General features: G+C 29.9%; 1 protein-coding gene across 4 annotated transcripts in view; it reads right to left on the bottom strand.

Moving 5' to 3' along the window:
• The window catches only part of LOC106679129 (ankyrin repeat domain-containing protein 50), a 230589-nt gene that overhangs the window by 35993 nt on the left and 189004 nt on the right, over nucleotides 1–5592 (bottom strand). The window contains exon 1 of one of the 4 annotated variants that reach the window (XM_014418107.3): nucleotides 4542–4721. The exons of the other annotated variants lie outside the window; for them this stretch is intronic. The gene's annotated coding sequence lies outside the window, so the exon portion shown is untranslated. Of the gene's footprint in view, nucleotides 1–4541; nucleotides 4722–5592 lie in introns of those variants that run through there. 4 annotated transcript variants of the gene reach the window in all.

Raw genomic sequence — 5592 nt, 5'->3', positions numbered from 1 at the left:
AAAAAAAAAAAAAAATAAATAAATAAATAATAATAATAAATGAAAATAAGAAGATAATCAAAGTACAATCACAGATTAATAAAAAGATACAAAAGAACAATGGACACGAAATAATACATAAACTTCAGGAGATTAATGAATGCAAGAAAGTAGATAAACAATCAATAAAATTCTTAAAAATAAATTACGTACCTGAATTAACTGAAAAAATAAATAACCAAAACTTTTAATTTTAACAAGAAATTTGATCTGAATATGATCTTTTTATAGATCTATAGAAATGAAAAATTTACTCACATCTATTAATAAACAAAGAAAACCCTTTAAATACATAAATATAACCGACAACATAGAAAGATGAAAGAAGAACTTAAAGTAACATCAAACGTCCTCTGATTAGGGTCTTCAGAGAGATAGATGGGAAGATAACTTAAATGATTTATGGAGAGTGACAGGTCCATAGGTCTGAGACTGGGAGGGGACTCCTGCCTGAGTGTATTTTTGAATTATTGCTCAAGATTGAAAATTCAACAGAAATTAAAGTAATAATGAATTCTAATGAAGAAAATAAGTATAGGAAATATTTATTTATTTACTCGGATTTTTATTGGAAGAAGATAGTTGACCGTATAGTGTAGAAAGATAGTCCAGGTGGCGGTCAATAAAGGTATACAAATAGTAGAAGAAAACTATTTATTGAAAACCTAAGTTTCACCCCACTACGCAGGGCTTCATCAGGGTTTTCAGATTGAAACATAGCGTACGAATCAATACTCGTACGCTGTTTCAGTATGACAGCCCCGACGAAGCCCTGCAAAGCGGGGCGAAACGTTTCTTAACAATAAATAGTTTTATTTTACTATTCCATATATTTGTTACCCTTACTATCTTCCAACATTCTACTGGGATTTTTCGGTTTTATTGAAAACTGTTATGCCACATTAACTCACTGTAACTGGTAAACTCACATTAAATACGGAAAACTGCCAAGTACGAATGGCATTGATGTATCGTTTGGGTATTCGTCATCTCTTCATTCGTTTACAAGGTTTACCAAATCATAAAAGAGATTATGACGATAAAACTACAGTTGCATATACATTTTTTAAAATACAGGAACAACATTTTAACCACGCAGTACGCTCTAAATATACAGATTAAAAACTAAAACACTGTTTTAAATTTTCGTTTTTCCGTATTCCCGAGGTACAGGTTTTTTTTAACTTTTTTTTATTTATTTATTTTTACAAGAAAACCTAAGAGGGCATTCATTTGAAGTAGAGTAAATTTGCTAAAATATGAGCCCTATTTACGTTCAATACTTCCCGAGATATAACTTTTAAAAACAACATTTCATAAAAAATGTTCTCAAAAATCAGTAGTTTGTGAATTGATTGTGGGTAATCTATATCTCAGAAACCATGAGATGAACCGTTGTCAATTAGCACACAAATTAAAGCTGGTTTAATGTGCTATAAAATAGTTTATGACCTTCACCTTCGCAGGAATAGTAGTTTTCACTATAAGTGCTAAAATGAATTGACTTCTAGTTGTTGGGACTAAATTTCATAGCCGAAATTAATTTTCATATTTGCAAATATCATAAAAACTAATACCCCTACGAAGATAAGAGCTTTAAACTACTTTGTAGCACATTTAACTATTTTTAATTTCAGTGCTATCAGCCATTTGCATATCTAATGGTTACTGAGAAATTGTTTTTTATAAACCAAAAGTTTTATCCGAACAGATAGAAATTATCTTGTTAATTTATTATACCAATAGTACAATAGAACAGCCAATAGTTAGTAACATTTCGGAATCTCTATTGTGAAATTGATATAAATGACAAATATGAGGTACAATGTAGATTATAAGATTTTTAATTAGATGCATATAAAATATAGGAAAAAAAAATGTCGATAAGATTCAATTATTTGTTAGAATTCTAGTATGTTAGTACATAGGTATGGGGTAAATCCCGAAATGTTGTACAAGTAGCAAATATAGAATAGTAACACATTAGAAATTTTCTTGACCTTAGCATTTTAGAACATGTATCTTTTCAACTTTTTAAAACAGCCGCCATTTTGTATTTCCCCTACCTGCATTTGGCAGACTCATCAATTTTCACAAGTAACTGAAGGTTTGCTGCAAAAAGGAAGTAGCTCCATTCTATTGCTATTGGGAGTTATAAACACTATCTTTTGCTAAAAAAAAAACAAAAAAAAAAAAAAACGCTTTTGTTTGGTACAAGAAGGAATATATAATGTTCGAATATGTAAACCTCATAACTGAAAGTAAGCAACAACAATATTTTTACATAACTTAAAATTTGAATTTTTCAAATTTCTTTTGTCTCCCAAAAACTAAACCAAATTGAGCTACTTTATTTTTGCATCAGACCCTTCAGTTATAAGAAGTTTTTTAAAAGTTAATTTAAGTAATCAAAAATCGGGGAGAAATAATAAAAAAACTTTTTTTTCTACCCGGCTCTTGTAATGTTCTCTAAAGCAATAAAACTAAAATAAATAAAGCAATCTTGTTTAAATAAATAAATTTTATCCAATTTTAGTCTTAAAGCAATTTATATTTTTCTACAAGTTCGACGTTTCGGCCAATTCGGCCAACCTCAAGGACTACCTTAATACAATTTCAGAACCAGATCGATTTTAAAAAACTTTTTGCAGGTTATTCTGCTCAAGTCATTAATTTCAGTCCACAATTACCCTATTTTGTAAATTCTTCATATTAAATTAAAAATTAAAACTTTTAACCATAGTTTATTTTAATATTTTTATCACAACGATCCTCACAATTGTGATAAATTAGAGTCCGATTGAAAAAAAGTTAATTATTACTCCCTCATTTTTGATTAATTATAATTGAAGGGTTTGCTGCAAAAAGGAAGTAGATCTAATTGCTCCAGTTTTTGGCAAACAAAAAAAAAGTTTTAAAAATTTAAATTTTAAGTTATGTAAAAATATTGTTGTTGCTTACTTTCAGTTATGAGGTTTACATATTCGAACATTATATATTCCTTCTTGTACTAAACAAAAGCTGTTTTTTTTTTTTTTAGCACAAGATAGTGTTTATAACTCCAAACAGCAATAGAATGGATCTACTTCCTTTTTTCTGCAAATCTTCAATTTCTAGTGAAATTTGATGAGTCTACCAAGTGCAGGTAGGGGAAATACAAAATGGCGGCTGTTTCAAAAAGTTGAAAAGACAAATGTTCTATAATACAAAGCTAAAGCAAATTTCTAATATAATATTATTATATATTTCCGACTTGTACAACATTTTCGGGATTTACCCCATACTCATGTACTAAGTATACTAAAATTGTAACAAATAATTTAATCTTATCAACAATTTTTTTTCTATATTTTATATGCATCTAATTAAAAATCGTATAATCTACATTTATCTCATATTTGTCATTTATATCAATTTCACAATAGAGGTTCCGAAACGTTACTGATTTTTCAGTATATATTTCATGAAATGTTGCTTTTTAAAAAACTGTAATTCAGAAACTATTTTAAGTAAACAACTACAGTAAGGCTGTTCTATAGTACTACTGGTATAATAAATTAACAAGATGATTTCTATTTGGATAAAACAATAATTTGGTTCATAAAAAACAATATCATAGTAACTATTAGATATACAAATGGCTGCCAGCACTCAAATTAAAGCGAGCTGTCAGTACTACAAAGTAGTTAAAAATCTTCGTAGGGGTATTAGTTTTTATGATATTTGCATATGAAAATTAATTTCGCCTATGAAATTTAGTCCGAACCACTAGAAATCCATTCATTTTAGCACATATCGTGAAAACTACTATTCCTTCGAAGGTAAAGGTCATAAACTACTTTATAGTACATTAAACCAGCTTTTATTTGTGTGCTAATTGACAACTGTACATCTTATGGTTTCTGAAATATTGATTTCCCACAATTAATTCACAAACTGCTGATTTTTCAGACTATAAAATTGTTTATAACGTTTATCCTTGTAGGGGTAATAGTTTTTTGTATGTTTGAAAAAAACTTACAAAATGTTAATTTATAGTCGTTCAGATAAAATGTTTAATTTTTGAAAACATTCGACGTACAGATGTCTGCGAGCACTCAGAGTAAACGTAGCTAAATTTACTGTGAAATAGTTTATAACGGAATTGACAAAATAGGATAATTGTTGACTGAGATTAATGACCTTGACTTAATAGCCTGCAAAAAGTTTTTTTTTTAAATTGATGTGGTTCTAAAATTGTATTAAGATTGTCCTTGAGGATGGCCGAATTGGCCGAAACGTTGGACTTATAAAGAAATATAAATTACTTTGAGAGTAAAATTGGATTAAATTTATTTATTTAAACAATAATAAGAAGAAAGTGTAAAGGTTAATTATAAAGTTAGATATCTTGTAAAACATAACCTATTAAGACCATTTCGTGTCTTGAATATATTACAGCCTATATGGAATTATATAGAACATTTAACGCAATAATTTCCGAAATCTAATTCTTAACTTACAGTTTTAACATCCGAAGAAGGTCCGTCAGACTGTTGATTTTTCTCTCTCTATAATTGTGAAAAGGAGTGATGAGATGCGAATTCACAGAGGGACAATCCAACTGGGACAGTACGACACACTAAACAGAATGACGGAGCGAGGCAAACACTATAAATCAACTCGGGCTATGAGCAGCACTATCTGCCATCGCGATAACTAACCAAATAGCAACATTAATTACAACTTGTTCCGGAGCGGTCCCTTCCGAGTGCTATAAAATGGCATGGCAATGTCATGAGAAAGGGTTGCTTACAATGACGATACGTTCATGAGCTCACTAATTCCCAGAGGCACGAATCACGTAGTCGTTCATCTCTGATGATGAATAAACAAATAAACATGTAAGTCATGTAAACGTCGTCATAATCAGATGAAATAGGAAATGCTAGAGTAAAATTCAAAAAAAGAAAAATTTAACGAGACTTATCTAAAATATACCTGAAGGAATCGATAACTATACTCACCATATCAACATCAAACTAACTCAAACTTATGCAAGGTTAGCTAGCAATGCTATATCCTATCCTAAACAGAAATTACAAACTAAAACCAGAAACAACTGTTCTCATATTTAAACCTATCCTCAAACCACTGCTGATGTACGACTGTGAAGTCTGGGGAGCGGGATCCTTCACGAAAAGGAAAAAACTACAATCTTTTCAAAATAAAGTCCTAAAAATCGCATTTAATGCTCCTTGGTTCATAAGAAATAGCCAATTGCATCGCGAATAACAAATGGAGTCAATAGAGGATTATATCAAAAAATGGTTCATAATGTTCCACTCCCAGTTGCCGACAGTTAAAGGAGCAGTGACCTACAACCTGGGGAATCCAACCTCAACCCGAAGACTGACGGACAGACTGCTGCAGGACATTCTTTTATAAATTTTAATAAATATAAAATTAATTCATAGTCACACTACCTCTATTTACTTATTATTATTATTATTATTTTTCTCTTTTCTTCTCTCTTCCCTTTTTCAAATTAACTTGTTTCTTTTTACTATTAGA

The sequence above is a fragment of the Halyomorpha halys genome, unplaced genomic scaffold, assembly GCF_000696795.3.
Source record: "Halyomorpha halys isolate HHAL.00 unplaced genomic scaffold, Hhal_1.1 Scaffold12.1, whole genome shotgun sequence".
NCBI classification, from domain to species: domain Eukaryota; kingdom Metazoa; phylum Arthropoda; class Insecta; order Hemiptera; family Pentatomidae; genus Halyomorpha; species Halyomorpha halys.
The sequence above is the reverse complement of the archived record's forward strand: the minus strand, read 5'-3'. Positions and strand labels throughout refer to the sequence as shown.